This window comes from Periplaneta americana, chromosome 3, assembly GCF_040183065.1.
Source record: "Periplaneta americana isolate PAMFEO1 chromosome 3, P.americana_PAMFEO1_priV1, whole genome shotgun sequence".
Lineage (NCBI taxonomy): Eukaryota > Metazoa > Arthropoda > Insecta > Blattodea > Blattidae > Periplaneta > Periplaneta americana.
The window spans coordinates 165,078,013-165,095,686 of NC_091119.1; the positions used below are offsets into that span (position 1 = coordinate 165,078,013).

At 36.9% G+C, this 17,674-nt stretch overlaps 1 protein-coding gene across 4 annotated transcripts in view; it reads right to left on the reverse strand.

Moving 5' to 3' along the window:
- LOC138696818 (rho GTPase-activating protein conundrum-like) overlaps positions 1–17,674 on the reverse strand; it is a 275,488-nt gene that overhangs the window by 125,992 nt on the left and 131,822 nt on the right. For 2 of the 4 annotated variants that reach the window (XM_069822244.1, XM_069822245.1), the window contains exon 2: positions 15,768–15,837. The exons of the other annotated variants lie outside the window; for them this stretch is intronic. The gene's annotated coding sequence lies outside the window, so the exon portion shown is untranslated. The remainder of the gene's footprint in view (positions 1–15,767; positions 15,838–17,674) is intronic. 4 annotated transcript variants of the gene reach the window in all.

Genomic DNA, 17,674 nt, shown 5'->3' on the forward strand with positions numbered 1-17,674 from the left:
GGAGATCAAAAGCAATGCTAAGGATCGACATTCTCTTTTTCTCTATGTTGAGAAGGGAATCCATAAGAATTTATTTCAATGTGAAATCATCTCGTTAATTTTTTATCTTTTTAAGTGTATTTTTTTACTTGGTCATTTAACGACGCTGTATCAACTACTAGGTAATTTAGCGTAATTTAGATTGGTGATAGCGAGATGGTATTTTGCGAGATGAGACCGAGGATTCGACACAGATTACCTGGCATTCACCTTACGGTTGGGGAAAACCTCGGAAAAAACCCAACCAGATAATCAGCCCAAGCGGGGATCGAACCCGCACTCGAGCGCAAATTCAGACTGGCAGGCAAGCGCCTTAACAGACTGAGCCATGCCGGTGGCTTTTTCAAGTATATTAATACTTCTGTTTTCTTACTGAAAAAATCTAGACAAATCTTTCAATACGGATAATTAAAAAATATATGCGGGAAAAATGCAACGCGATTCTATAAAGTACAGTAATGGCAGAAAAAAAAACCTGACCGACCCTTGTAGCTGACTTCAGAGCCTCGTTCACTCCAGAGCGTCGGTGCATAATCCTTGGACCCGAAAAGTATTTTCCAATTATCCGGCAAAATCAGGTATCCGGCACTGGCTTTGTCCCACAGTTGACGGATACGAGGAATTCTATTGTATAAACCAAATTTTTCCTACATATTACTCATTTTCTTTATGAAGATAATATGGGTTTTTGCTACTCAATGAAGATGAAAACAGTAACCACCTGCGTGGCTGTTGTTCAACTACACAGGTGGTTTCGGGTCCAAGGAATATGCACCGACGCTCTGGAGTGAACAAGGCTCTGAAATCAGCTACAAGGGTCGGTCCCGTTTTTTGCCACTACTGTACATTGAATTCAGTGTAATGAAGATGATAGGCTACTTAACAAAAGTTTTAGGCGTTTCGCAACAATTAATTTCTTTTATCATGTTGCAACTACACCGTGTTTCAAAATAATGGTAAAATTTTCATGTGGTTATTATTAAGTATTAAATTTAAAATTGATATGGTACACATTTGATACTCATTGTGGAATTAATGACGGACAAAGTGTTTTGTGGTAGATTTTCGCGGGATATTCCCGTTTCCCCTACCGGCAATACACCACTGCTGCATTAATTATCACAGTCATTATACTGGTGCGCTGTAGATCACCTCCCATAGTGCACCAAGCGCAACGCTCTGCGCCGAAGAGTCTACAAGTACATGTTTCTCCTAGAGGGAGATATGGGTGAATGAGGCAAAAGCTAAGTTCCCACCTTTGGAAAAAAAAAAGTCATTATTTTAAATTACAATACATGAATTATATTTAAAACAAGTAGGCAGAACTAAAATTGCGAACTTGTAGAATACTGGTCCGGTAGTTTTGGTAGAATATGGTAATCGTGTATTCTACAGTAGAAATGGTCGTAGAAATGGTAGCACTGATCAGAAAAGAAACTTGAATGCAAGTATAGGAATCGTAGTATTTTTCTTTATTAAGAGTTACAAAATCATATAACAACCTTTGTAGTATACCAAAATAGGGTTGTAATCTGGTTATGAGTTTTGTAATAATTTTACACTTGGAATATTTCTAAACTGATTAAGAATTTTAGGGTGCTATTCATAGACATTTCGCTAGCCCTAGCTAAGAGCATGCTAAACTAGCCCCGGCTATCGATTGGTTACTTGTACAGAATTCATATATCATATCATATCGCTAACACTGGTTTATGAATACGAAAGACGTTAGTTCGCTGATCATCCACCGGAAGCCCGCGCTAAGAATGTCTATGAATACGGCCCTTAGTTACCTAGGTTCTATTATGTACTACAAGTTTCAAATTAGAGTATGTTAATTGGATTTTTCACAGCAACAGCTTTAAAATGTAGTTTTCTCAAAATTATAATTTTTGAGTTGCCTCCCTTTTGAACTGGCCCGTACATATGTACTGTAAAAAATGTATTTGCACTCCTTTATTGGACCAAATGCGTTGTACCAAATATACTGTACCGACCATACGCATTGTACCAAATTTCTCTGGAAGTTTTATCGTCGAGGCATATGTAATGTACCAAATATAGTGTACCAAATGTGTCTGAACGTTTTTTTAGCATTCGACCATATGAACTGTACCAAATGTCTTTTAATGACTACATGAGCAACAAGACAGTCCAAATGTTTATGATAGGCCTATGTTTTAACAACCCTTTTGGTCTAGAATAATTTACATTGTGAACACAGCAACATAATAATAATAATAATAATAATAATAATAATAATTAACAGGGTTACAATGTAAACTACATCTTCCTGTATCCAAATCCAAAGTGTTTACATTCTTATCTTCTTCCTCCATTTTTCTCTTGCCTCCCAATCCCGTTCTTCCAAGTCTCTCTTCTTCATTCCACTTCTTATATCGTCCATCCAGGTTTTCCTTGGTCTTCCTCTCTTTCCTCTCCCTGTCGGAATCCATTCCAAAATCTGTCAGGGCAATCTTGTTTCTGGCATTCTACGTACGTGGCCATAGCATTCTAATTGCTTGTAGCTAACGAAATCTAACAATGTACTATTAACTCCCATTTCTTGTCTAATGGTTGTGTTTCGAATTTTTTTTCCAATTTAGTGGAACGTTAAAACAATTCATTTCAGTGGAGAGGAGTTTCAATCTCAGATTCGTTTTTAAATGCAACGTTTCCGTCCCATATATTATAGTACTCCTTATTACAGATTTACAGATTTGTAGTTCTGTTTCAATTGTTATTGTCTTATCCCACCAAACACCATTTAACATAGCTATTGCCGATCTACCTTTCTGAATTCAATATTTTATGTCACTTTCCTGGCTGTATGTTGAGTTAATTTTTACCCCCAAATATTCACACTCCTCACACTTCGATTATTGTGACTTTCTACTGACTGACCTCAATGTCAACCAGTCGCAAAAATGACAACGTGTTCATAATTCTTGTATTCACTTCGTCTGCGATGTCCGTCGCGCTGACCACATTACCCCATCCTTCCAAACTCTAAACTGGCTACGGTTTAACGAACGTATAAATTTTCATTCCCTTGTTCTCCTTTTCCAAGTCCTTCACACTTCTACACCTACCTACCTTGCCTCCCGTTTGTTACCTGTTATCATATCATAATCTCTTCACACGCACGCAAAATAGCCGCATACTAGCCATACCAACACATAAGACATCATCGTATTCATCATCATATACAATCTCGCTCTCGCGCTTGTGGAATACCCTACCCAGTGACATCAGAGACTGTCGGAATTTAGTAGCGTTCAAAAGCAAGCTTATTAAGCATTTTCTTACTGCGTAGAGTAGGTTTAATTTTTACTTAATGAATAAAAGAAATGTTTCTCTCTTCTTAACTTTTACAATAAACTGTCTGGCTTTTATTAATCAGTTAATCTTTTAGTACTTTGATTTTTATTGTATTTGTAAATTTAATATTAATTGTAATTATAATTGTAATTGTATTCTTAATATTGTAATTGTAATCGCCTGGTAGAGGGGAAGAGAAGGCCTGATGGCCTTATCTCTACCAGGTTAAATAAATAAATAAAATAATAATAATAATAATAATAATAATAATAATAATAATAATAATAATAATAATAATAGCTATGAGAGTTAGGGGTATTTTCAACAATTATGGCTACTTTGAGGAAATTTCGAGAGTTCTAGTTAATTTCACATTGTTAACCTGGCAACCCTGAGTTGAAAATTGAGTATGCACTACGTGGGAACAACATGATCAATCACAAAGAAGTAACGCGGAAGAATACAAAATGATTATGTTGATCTTGAAGGCGGTAGTAATTTGTATTAGACAACAGCTGAAGGAGCCATGTATTCCATAACGAAAGAATGTTGCGGAAATCAGTAAACCGTGATGTGATCGCAGCGATAGCTATATTAAATGCACCTGACTGAAGCAACGGCGGCGGCTTCCTTCGCACACGCCTAGCAGTTACGCAACTTTCACTATCAGTCCTCGGGGGAGAATATTCTTCCTACAGCTTTCTATTTCTGTTCAGACTCCCTTCAATCGATCCGACCAGTTGAAATCAAAGGTAACACTCTCTATTCTATCGTTATGCAGTTGTTATCTTCTTGTTCGCGTTGACATAGAAACGAAGAAGTAATCAAGAGGTACAAGTATACAGGCACGATCAAATTAAGACAATAAAACACATGTTTAGTATTTCACTGAGTGAGAGAGTACTTGCATTACGTAACATGAACTTTTCAACACCAGTATTTTATTAACCATCCCGAGACTTGAGGATTTCTTTCATTCGCTTTATAATATTATACCGAGAGTTTTGTTCTTGTTCAGGGTTGTCCATCGATTACCATGATAGCTGTTGGATCCACGGTTCGGGGATTGAAACCCTGCCGATGATATTGGATTTTTACAGGACGATTAAGTCCTTAGCCAAGTTTCCTCCGACAGGAAGTAAATGTGTAAAACCGATGCAGTCCAATTCCGCAAATGAGATGCTTCCCCTTTCATGGGTGTTTCACTACGCAATTTATTATTTCTAACTGTGTAGTCCAATTGCGCTAATGGTCAGTGCCATTCTACTAAATTCCAGTCCTCTCCAAAACCGCAGACGGTAAATTGCCTCTCCAGTTCAAAAATACGTAAATTTCCTCCTGCTTACTTAAGCTACGGTACGTAAATTGCCTCCTCTTTACTTGGGAGTGAATGTGCTTCCCGTTTGTAAATACGCCACATCTCATTTCCAGACTTAAGACTGTAAGTAATATATACTTACGTGCATAATTAGCATACTTTACTGGTATGGTTAAGTATGTGGTTCAATATGATTAATATTGGTCAGTTTCTGTTAGAAAAAAGTTTGTCATAAACTTTAAATGTGTTTAAACATTAAATACTAACTCCATTAAGGGGTTTGGTACAGCTTACAACAGTAAAATTTTGGAAATATTCAACATTTTTTTCCTCCATTATTGTATCTTGCACAATAATGAAGATTAGTATATGTAAAACACTGTCCTACTATAAGAAAAAAAAATATTTTTACGATTTAAAAAAAATTATTTACAATTTTTTTTTCAAAATTCAGTTCACTGTGCAGTGATGAAGCGTTCCCCACGTAACTTAAAAACTATTGAACATTCTGTGGCGAAATTTTTTTGTGTGTATTTATGCATGTCATATCTACATATGATGCAAGGTCACTTCTCTGCCTTTGATAGATTGTCTGATAAAAATAAATTCATTTAAAAAAATGGTCAAATATCAGTATTTTCTTCTAACACAAAATAAAATAATAATACAGTTGAAAGAGCATGATATTGTAAACATGAGTTTCTGCAAGAAAATAAAAGCGAAAGAACATGAAGAGTCCACTGCAAGAATGTTGGATGTCATTTGGAATACATTTTTCAGGAGAAGCAATTAAAAGTTTGAAATGCTTAGTGCTCAAAGCTAAACTGTGATTTTCCGATCATTACTGGACAATGACTATCAGTGTTAATGCCATATAACTCTCTATGTACATTCTATACGTCTTAAGCTATGTATTGACAGTCTTGGTTCATTTTCGACAAGAAAGTGACATCCACCTTTCTTGCAGTGGACTCTTCACATGAAAAAGTTAACAAGTTTATGAGTTAAGAGGGAGACGCTTCATCATTGCACAGTAAACTACCACCATTTTGAATTTTGAAAAAAAAAAAAAAAAAAAAAAAGAAAAAAGAAAGAAAAAAAAATAAAAATATTCTTTTTTAAACCGTAAAATATTTTTTCATATAGCAGAAGGACAGTGTTTTACACATACCAATTTTCATTATTGTACAAGGTACAGTAATGGAGGAAAAAATGTTGAATATTTCCAAAAATTTTACTGCTTTAAGCTATACCTAACCCCTTTAACTAGGCAGGACATTAAAACAAACAGCCTTTACAGGCTCAAGTAGAATAATCTGTTCTTGTCGAAGTGCAAGTATTTTATTTTGTGAAAATAATTCTTTGAGCAAAACAGATTCATTCTTTTGCCCAGACTTCTAAACGACACATAAGTTGCTCTGTATCTGTTGAAGAACTTCAAAGAAGTGATAAACATTTGGATGGCTGGCGTTGGAAAGAGTGTTAAGTTTTCTATGGAATGACGTCATTTCGTCGGATGAATAAGTAGTCAGTTATAAGGTGATTCGTTATCTCGTGAATGAATACGTTTGTCGTAGCTCAAGGTAAGAATCTTATGGTGGGGGTAAGTGATCTAGCTAGCTGCAAGTGGGAGCATAGCGAGGGAGGGAAGCTTCTCAGTCCACTTTTTTCTTCCTCTTACGCGCAAGTAGGTTTCACGAATGGCCTACACCAGACGCGGGCAAACTGGTAATCATGATTACATCCGCTAGCAGGGAGGATTCTAACGTCACGTTCCTCCCACCAACTTCCACCACCTCTGTAAGCGACTCTCAGTCGATGTGTTGGATTGTTTTTGCGATGCTGAATACTCACAAACGCCCATTCCAAGTAGATTGGGAAGAAAAATTCTTCTGTTGTGCTCATGCAGAAAACGTGATATGCTTGCTATGTAACATTATAGGAACGCACAGAAACAATATACACAGACATTATATACATGTCATAAGAATCACAGCTTAATTACAGGTAAATAATCGTAGTTTGAAGTTTAATACCTACACAATAAGCTAAAATAATAATATTAGCTAGATCATTTTTCTGTTTTCACAAATTTTTAAACAAAATTTCGCTCTATCTTTTCTATTTTTTTCTATTTCCCTCTAACTCAATTTATAGGGCCGGAACATACGGAGCAGCTTGAAAAATTAAAAACCGAAATATTAAGTAACCAGAATAGAGAGGAGGCGAATGCTTGACTCAGAAACAAAAGGAAATTCTTGCCAGTGACGTAGTTGCATGGGAAGTCGCAAAATCATTGAAACCTTTTAGTGACGGGGAATTTGTTAAAACATATTTAATAAGTGTGGCGAGTGTTATGTCTCCTGAGGAAAAGGAACAATATGAAAACATTAGTTTGTCTCGTCGTACTATAGGGAGAAGTATAGAGGATATTTTATATCTGGTGGATGAGCAACTAAAATATAGTATTTCCCAATTCATAATGTATTCACTAGCTTTAGATGAAAGTTCGGACATTGCTCAGTCAGCATGGATCTTAAGGTAATTATCATTTATTTTTATATAAACTTCATGTAATAAAATGTGTACAATTAATTTAATTGTAAAACATTGGTGAGAGCTTGCTTAACACACGGCAGAGATAATGTGTGCTTATACCTTACATTATGTTTCTCTTACACTGCACATGAAAGGGGTGAAGTACATTCCCCTACCACAGAAACTCTCCTCTGTGTGGCGGGTAGTATCTCAAGATCTTCCTACCACTGGCCTACACCGTACGAGAGTCACTCAGTGGCGGATTTCAGGATTCGACATCCTAGGCAAATGGGAGGCAATTTACGTACACCATCTCTAGTAATGTACTTGTAACAAGGTAAACAGATCCCTTGGAAGCAATTTATTTATTTATTATTATTATTATTATTATTATTATTCATTGTTTTCTGTATTGCTATTATTTATAATATTTGCTAAGTATTTTTATATTGACCGACTGGAAGAGAAGGCCTAAGGCCTTAACTCTGCCAGTAAAAATAAATCAATTAAATGAATTAATAAATAATTTAAATTGTAGGAAAGGTCATCGTAGTATCAGACTATATCAGTAGTGTCAGAGTTGTAAGCTCCGAAACCGGTTGTGGTGCTAGAGACGTCCAGTCGGAGCGTGAACTTGCTTATGTCTGTGGAAGCACCGGAGCTCACAACGAGTTATAGTGGAGCGCTCCGCTCCGTTTAGGCTGTGTCTGACAACGCTGGACTATATGAACAAAATGCATTGTGAATAGTCTGTGAAGTACAGTTTTGAATCATGAATAGAATGTCAACTGCGTCACAAGACGCAAATGTTCCCTAATAGTACGGTGTCGCGCGCGAAACATGACGTCACGTCATTATAGTCTATGAACTAACTTTATCTCCGTACGCCCTGGGACAGAATATGGTCCCTAATTACGACTGTAGGTAATTAAATTCTATATTTTTGTACTGACGCAAAGAAATGGATGTTTTCTGCATCAGAACTTCATTCGTAAGTACTCTCAAGAGGCGTAAGATGAAGCAGCTTTTACTTGAAAATAAAAATCTCTAATGGAGTCAGGAACCGTGAATAATGGTACTTGTTCAAGAGTTTCACATGCAATTCTGCACTTGCAGGTTTTACCTACCCGCAGAGAAAGTTGAAATAACGTTTTTACAGTCAACACGTTTGTTGTTTACTCTAGTGTAAAATACTCGTATGTTTCTAAGCAACCGCCTTCCTATCCATATTTGAGAGCCAGCAGCGTATTCAAGGTTCCTGACGAACCAAACACCTGTTCTTTCTCGCTTCTCAATGGCCTCCACTAGCTGTGACAAATTATCCTTGAAAACCTGGGTTTTGATTCATTTGCATAGTTTCCGCCATGTGAGGAACTGAAAGATTTAGACATGTGCGCGTTTAACCAAGCATTCGCATCTGGTTATTTAAACGGAAGAATATTTATAACAGCGGCATGGACTGCAAGGTCCGCAGACCATATGAAGGACACAAGTCACGATCTAGAGGCCTAGCTTCATCTAATAATAATAATAATAATAATAATAATAATAATAATAATAATAATAATAATAATAATAATAATAATAATAAATATAAATGTTCTTGGCTGATCTCAACAGCCTTACGTGTGGATGTGAACCAACAGGACCTAGTGTCAATCTCTGATGAGAAAATACAGACTTAACTCCTCTCGAAGGAATTACTTGTGTCTCCATTCCTGTGTGTTTGTCCAGTAGGCTATTATGTTTGCTTTGCGCTTTGTTGTTAATACGGCCGCTAAATTACAGTGCATGAGGGTTAAGTTGGCGTGATTTCTACTGTCCTTGTCTGAGGTCCTTGTCTACCGACTGCCACCAGAAGTGACGGGCAAGAGGTTTCCTTTTGTACAATTCTTGGAATGCCCTTTCTCCTCCCTTCTCCCTTCACACTTTTGCAAACCCAATTAGTGGATCTCTCAGTGGCGTCTCGGGGTTGTTCGAGTTCATTAGTTAGTAGTATTTTGTGAATAGTAAGTGAGTTTGTATGTTTTTATTGGGTTATTTTACGACGCTGTATCAACATCTCAGGTTATTTAGCGTCTGAATGAAATGAAAGTGATAATGCCGGTGAAATGAGTCCGGGGTCCACCACCGAAAGTTACCCAGCATTTGCTCGTATTGGGTTGAGGGAAAACCTCGAAAAAAACCTCAACCAGGTAACTTGCCCCGACCGGGATTCGAACCCGGGCCACCTGGTTTCCCGGCCAGACGCGCTGACCGTTACTCTACAGGTGTGGACGAGTTTGTATCTTGTTGTACCAATTTAATATAATATAATTCACAAATTAAAATGTTTTCGGAGACACATGGTTTCACTGTTACCTTAAATATTGTAATGAGTGTTGTGCTCTTGTATTTAATAATAATGTAGGCAATATGGGAAAACGCGGGAAAGCCTTGAAGTCGGACGGTATGAACATAGTTATTAATGCACATTTCTTTACTGGAGAATATGAGGCACTGAAATGCGGAAAACAAACAATATCTGTGCCGAGTTTTATCGAAAGTACTGCTGCAGCGACACATATATCATCTCGTGGTGTTAACAGGATTAAAATAGAAAAAAAAAAAAAAAAAACAAAAAAAGAAACCAAAAGGAAGCGCTAGAAAGCGGAAGCGGAAGTGGAAGTGTGCTGCGAACTTCAGGAAAGAAACGCCCGAACAGGACTCTTAAAAAACGTGTGTAACAGGTTAAAACGAGCGCACTTGCAAAAGTGACGAAAGAAAATTGGAGGAAGGCCTGTGAACGCATAGAAAAAGTTGAAAAATTTTATTGGGCGAAGGATGGACTTGTAGATGGAAATTTATTATTCGTTCGTAATCAATTTGGACGACACGGACAAGGACGAACTTTCTGGCGGAGTGGAGTCAGAATTTGAAGAGGAAGAGAGTGCCGCCACTGGTAACTCGTGGTCGTTTGATGGAGTGTCGACCATCATAAATGGGGGTAGAGAGAGATGGTGAGCATTCTCTCTCTTTCTAAAAGGGACTAGACAAGTAAATCCTCATGGACTGTAAGGCACATGACAAAGTCTAATATTGGTGTGTGGTGCGTGAGGGATAGAAGAGTCAGTCTTGAAGACGAAAAAGAGGAAGAAACGAAGGGATGAGGAAAACAAGGGAAGGACGAGATGAGAAAAACAAGGGAAAAGAAAAGATGAGGAAAACACGGGAAAAGAAGATATGAGGAAAACAAGGGAAAAGAGATAAGGACAAGAGAAAAAAGAGATGAGTGAAACAAGGGAAAAGAAGATCTGAATAAAGTAAGAGAATAAAAGGGATGAGTAAAAAAGGTGAAATAAAAGATGAAAACAAGGGAGAAGAAGACATTAGGAAAAGAGGGAAAAAGAAGACATGAGGAAAATAAAGAAAAAGAAAAAATAAGGAAAGGAAAGGAGAAAGAAGATAAGAGGAAAAGAAAGGAAAAATATGGTGAGAAGAGACAAGGAAAACAAGGAAAAGAAGAGACGAAGAAAACAAGCGAAAAGAAGAAACGAGGAAACAAGGGAAAGATGAGATGTGGAAAAGAAGGGAAAAAAGAGACGAAATAAACAAGCGAAAAGAAGACAAGGAAAACAAGCGAAAAGAAGAAACGAGGAAACAAGGGAAAAGATGAGATGAGGAAAAGAAGGGAAAAAAGAGACGAGGAAAACATGTGGAAAGAAGAGATGAGGAAAACAAGGGGAAAAGAAAATATGGAGAAAACCAGAGGAAAAAGAGTTGAGGAAAACAAACGAAAAGAAGAGACGAGGAAAACAAGGGAAAAGAAGAGACGAAAACCAGAGGAAAAATGAGTCGAGGAAACAAACGAAAAGAAGACAAGGAAAACATCTGAAAAGAAGAGATGAGGAGAACAAGGGAAAAGAAAAGACGGAGAAAACCAGAGGAAAAATGAGTCGAGGAAAACAAACGAAAAGAAGAGACGAGGAAAACAAGGGAAAGAAGAGACGGAGAAAACCAGAGGAAAAATGAGTCGAGGAAAACAAACGAAAAGAAGAGACGAGGAAAACAAGGGAAAGAAGAGACGGAGAAAACCAGAGGAAAAATGAGTCGAGGAAAACAAACGAAAAGAAGAGACGAGGAAAACAAGGGAAAGAAGAGACGGAGAAAACCAGAGGAAAAATGAGTCGAGGAAAACAAACGAAAAGAAGAGACGAGGGTAAAAAAAGGGAAAAGAAGAGACGGAGAAAACCAGAGGAAAAATGAATCGAGGTAAACAAACGAAAAGAAGAGATGAGGAGAACAAGGGAAAAGAAAAGACGGAGAAAACCAGAGGAAAAATGAGTCGAGGAAAACAAACGAAGGGACGAGAAAAACAATGGAAAAGAAGAGACGAGGAAAACAAGGGAAAAGAAGAGACGAGGAAAACAAGGGAAAAGAAGAGACGGAGAAAACCAGAGGAAAAATGAGTCGAGGAAAACAAACGAAAAGAAGAGACGAGGGTAAAAAAAGTGAAAAGAAGAGACGGAGAAAACCAGAGGAAAAATGAATCGAGGTAAACAAACGAAAAGAAGAGATGAGGAGAACAAGGGAAAAGAAAAGACGGAGAAAACCAGAGGAAAAATGAGTCGAGGAAAACAAACGAAGGGACGAGGAAAACAATGGAAAAGAAGAGACGAGGAAAACAAGGGAAAAGAAGAGACGAGGAAAACAAGGGAAAAGAAGAGACGGAGAAAACCAGAGGAAAAATGAGTCGAGGAAAACAAACGAAAAGAAGAGACGAGAAAAACAATGGAAAAGAAGAGACGGAGAAAACCAGAGGATAAATGAGTGGAGGAAAACAAACGAAAAGAAGAGACGTGGAAAACAAGGGAAAAGAAGAGACAAGGAAAACAAACGAATAAAAGAAATGAGGAAAACAAGGGCAAAGGAGAGATGAGAAAATAAGGGAACAGAAAAGATGAAAAAAAGAGCTTTATAGACAAACTTGCAATTGCTGCAGCTTCTTCTTCTCCTTCTTCATCCAGTCAAGGGATAGGCCTTACGACCTGTTCCGAATTCAGAACTACCTCCTCTATAGCCTTCTAGGGTCATATTTATCGGAAGGTCTAATACTAATGATAATTTAGAGAATATTTATCTTCCATTCTCTCTCAATATTTTTTCCGCTTCTCTTCCTTTTTATATAATAATTATTTATTTATCTTGGTTACTACTGAGTGTTATTTGGTTCTTTTCTAGTTGTGTAATATGGTATGTTAAATATATATTTTAAATTCCTTTAAAAAAATTTCATTTCTGTGGCTAGAATATGGCCTTCATCTTTTTAACGTATTACCAAATTTATTTCAATTCAGCTTAATTGTAGCTATTATATTATAAAAATTAATTCGGGTTTCTCTTGTGTTTATTATTATTATTATTATTATTATTATTATTTTATTATTATTATTATTATTATTATTATTATTATTATTATTATTATTATTATTATTATAGTCTGCTGTCAAAAAATCTGAAAGTTATAATTTATAAAACAGTTATATTACCGGTTGTTCTGTATAGTTGTGAAACTTGGACTCTCACTTTGAGAGAGGAACAGAAATTAAGGGTGTTTGAGAATGAGGTTCTTAGTAAAATATTTGGGGCTAAGAGGGATGAAGTTACAGGAGAATGGAGAAAGTTACACAACGCAAAACTGCACGCTTTACATTCTTCACCTGAAATAATTAGGAACATTAAATCCAGACGTTTGTTATGGACAGAGCATGTAGCACGTATGGACGAATCCATAGTTAGTTGGGAGGTCGGAGTAAAAAAAAAAAACCTTTCGGGAGGCCGAGACGTAGATGGGAGGATAATATTAAAATGGATTTAAGGGAGGTGGGATATAATGATAGAGACTTGTACAGGATAAGGACCGATGGCGAGCTTATGTGAAAACTGCAATGAACCTCCGGATCCTTAAAAGCGAAAAGTAAGTATTATTATTATTATCTCTATCCAACACTGAGGCGAGCCTTCCGCGTAGCTCAAGCGGTAGCGTGTTTGTCTGTTGATCCGGAGCTGCACTCAGCCGTGGGTTCGATTCCTCTCTCACGGGCTGATTACCAGGTTCGTTTCTTTTCTCTCTTTCCTTTTAGAGTTTCTCTAACAGTAATGTCAGGTAATCTACGGCGATTCCTCGGCCTCATCTCGCCAAATGTCATTTCGCTACTAACAGTTCCAGCCATCGATGCAAAATATTCTGTTGTTAATTTAGCGCTCTTAAACATTTAGAGTAAAAAATATTATGACACAAGTTAGCAGAAAATATGAACCACCCTACGATAGGCCACGGTTCAATTGACTGTAAGCAGTGATGCTCGTACGGTCATTGTATTCGCTAACCCCGTGCTTCTTTTCGGAAATCACGTCACGTGGCCATCATAACCATTCTCGGATATTAATCTGGGACGGGATTATGCACGCTGTGCACATTCCGATTCGTATTCCTCTAAGTTAGGAGCAAGTTAAAAAAAAAATAAAACAAAAAGAGAATCACTTTCCACGCAAAACACACGCACGCGCATACACACACAGAATTCATGATCACTTGAAGGAAAGCATACACAACAACACGGACTGAGTTGATGTACTTCGTTCCTTTTATTTATAAAGCTGTTTTAAACGTAAATAAACTTACTTTTGTAGCGATGCAACTTTCATGATTTACACAGAATTTCCTGTTCAAGTTAGATTTATGTCTTCGAAGATAAGGTGTTTACAACACTATTTACTAATGCTGACAAAAGCTGAGACTCTCCTTGATGGTAATTAATAGGGAATACTGAAGGAAATCTTCCAAAATCATCACGTCGAAACTATAAAAAAGGGTATTTTTAATAACAAGAAACAATGCATGATGGTAAACAATGCCATTTCGCACACATGTGTTCAGAAATGAAAACTAAAGCCTTGGTTTTTATGAACCGACGCAAAAACCAAGGCTATAAAAGTACGAAAAAAATTACCAGCACAATGTCAGGATTCTCTCAAGACGGAGTATTCATACGAGAATTAAGACCAGCCGTAACTTATTCTTGGTCTTGGGAGAGTAGTGCTGAAAGGTACTTGTGCATGTATGAAAAACACACAGACAGACAGACAGACACACACACACATATACTCGTGAGTTTAAGTTCGAACTTAGGGTTAAGATACAAATTAGATTTATTTTAAATGTTACTTTAAGTGATCGTGCTTCATTTAATTTAGGTTGCTCCTTGTCAATATAGTAACTTTTTTTTTCTACTTTTACCACCACACCTGTCAACAATGTGACTTTTATTTCTTAATAATTCACCCTACAACAATGGGTATTCCACTCAACACAGCAACACAATAGTCGTTATTGCACTCCACACGACGACAATGACAATACACGACGTGTATTATTGAGAAGAATAATGTACTCCTAATTTCAATTAATGTTCACAAAGCACTATGTGCAGAACAAAACTGTCAGTTCTCAGTTCGCTTGCCCTGGCTAGTTCTACCTCACTGTTCAAGTTCACTGCACATCGAACTCAAGTTCTCCGGATACGTCGCACTCGCCTGGATACTGCCACAGTTACGGACTCACTCAAGTTCACTGCACGTCGAACTCAGGCCCACTCTGCTCGCGGCTGTCCAAGACGTCGGCAATTCACGGTGTTATTTATTTACCACGAACATCTAGAATATTCTGCGTCGCGAAGCTTCTGGACCTCCACAACAATTCGCTTCCAGATGCTTCCTTGCTTCCGCCCAGCCACAGTAGCTTCTCTCCCCCCTTGCTCCGTTCAGCTGCTAGCGTCAGGGGTTTGTGTTTCCGTTTCCCCGCGCCTTCCTTCTCGCCAGATGCGCGCGCAACTCTCCGACGCGACCAGAATATTCCAGACGGATACCACAATATTATTATTAATTGTAATTTATTACTAATGATCATTATTGAGTAATTATTTACCACTGTCACCAGGTATTTACCCATTTGCAGTGTGAATAAATACATACACACATACATAAAAGTCTTGAGAATAACTTTGCCTTAAATACACATGCGGGCCTTACTGTAGCGTAGGGTATACCTTCGTTAAGAACAAGCAGAAAAGTTACTCAAGTACTTAGCGGTTTAGATTCTAGAATATTTTACGCTATATTTAAAACTTGCTTGTGTCTTACAGTTTATATTGGCAGCTACGTTCCTGTGGATAATTTTCTATTTACTTATGTACATAATACAATTCATCCCGCAACCACCCATGAAAGCCAAATGATCATGCAGCCCAGTGCTAACCTCACCTTTACATGGCCCGGTAGATGTAAACGATAATCAATCCAGTATGATGAGAATGTGTGGTTAGCATAACCGTTATAGTTGGGATACTCAATCGGATTTCGTTATATTTCCAGTACTACAACTATAGCTTTTAAAGTCTATAAAAGTTTATTAAAAACAAAGACAAACTGAGATAGTACGCCAAAAAATAAGTGAAAGTAGATTGAGAGCAAGCAAAACAGCTCTCCATAAAAATCAGAAGAAAAGACTTACCTTCACAAGCCACTGTCTGTAAAGCTCGCCGAAGGAAATGGTTGTTTTTCCGCTTCGAGCAACTCACGTCCTGCGAAAACAATGATTCGCATGAATTAATCTTTAACTGATTTCCATACAAATGAAAGGAAAAACAAAGGTGGCCATGACACGAATTTAATTCGAGTAACGTTATTTTTCTCTACAACCTATCAATGAAAGTGCCTTCAAACAAGAGCGATATTATTTTGCATCAGGGTTCAGACAACGAAATATTCACAAAACAAAAACTGAAGACAAGGTATAATGTGCAACACACGATCGCTGTAAAAATCTTTGTTTTAATATACAGGGTATTTCAGTGATTCCGTTACAAAGTTTTAGGGGTGGTAGTAGTATGTAGTAGTACTGTATGTGGTAGTGGGATGTAGTATCCATTAAAACGACCATGACTGATAACGCTGTACATGCAATACAGAAACGCAGAATTGCAGTAACACCACAGCCTGGTATATACAGCCACAAAGCTCAATATGTAATAAATATTATTTATTTATTTATTATTTTGTTAATAATTGTAATATAAAATATAATATATACAGACAAACTTTAGCTCGCCCCTGAAAGAGTAGAACTCCTGCTCAGGGGCTGATTCCTGAATTGAAATTAATAATTATACAGTACAATTTGTCTTATGTCTACTATGAAATTATAATGCATAAATTTAAATTTACAATTTTTAAATTTTTATAAAATTCATACATAACTTTTTAAATTTAATACTAGAACTATTAGAATTGACAAGATTAGGATATTTAAATAAAAATTTGTTATATATCTTGGGCCTAAATTACTACTATGACTAAATACTGTAACAGTGTTGCATTTTGGTTCAAACAATCTTAAAGAATTCATACCTTTCGTTTCATAACTATGAGAATACAATTCAAAATTATTTCGATTTTTATGTATTAATTTTATTAATACAATATAATAAATCTGTCTTACGTTAAGTACATTAAAGTCTAGAAACAAATTTTGAGATGGAAAATAAATAGGTTTATGAAGACACATTTTAATTATTTTCTTTTGTAATAAATAAAATGGATTAAAATTGGATTTAAATGAGCTACCGCATCCTATAATTCCATACATAATTACCGATTGAAATAAAGTTAAATATATTGTACGTGATAAACTTATTGACAAGTAATTCCTCAATAAAACAAAATAATATACTATTTTACGTAATTTATTACAAAGGTAATTAATGTGTTGGTTCCATGTTAAATGATTATCGAAAATTATACCTAAATACTTAACTTCAGAGGACTCTTTAATAATCGGATATGCATCCATAGATAGTTGCTGGTCACTAGGATCGATACTATCGCCTCATTACAGACAATGCGAAATAGTACCTGCACAGTCTAATGTTCCTAGCAACCTCAACAACTCAAGCTTCGTGACTGTATATACTAGACTGTGGTAACAACAAACACACATAGCCATCTTTCGCAGGGCTGTCAATAGTCGGTGCATGAGAATAGGTTTACACCGTTAACATTTCACTCAGTCGTGTGTACGAGTAATCGATGCATGAGAATTGAAATTGGAAATATATTTAAGCCGGGGACGAGACGGGTTATTTATTTACAGACGGAGGACGAGAGGCGCTTCGCCGGTAGCCATACATCACATCCGACGTGTATGACCAACGTATGGTTGTCGACCTTAACATCAAAACCTCAGCATTACCTTAATATAAACATCACAACTAGTTTCTTTTTTTACCTCTCTTCCTTTTTAGTCGGTGTCTGTTTCACGCCGGCATTGCGTGTTCTCGGGTCATGGTTGAAGGAAATTACAGTTCGTTAATAATGTCAACGGCTAAGGGCGATCTTACAAATTAAGTTAACCGACAGCCG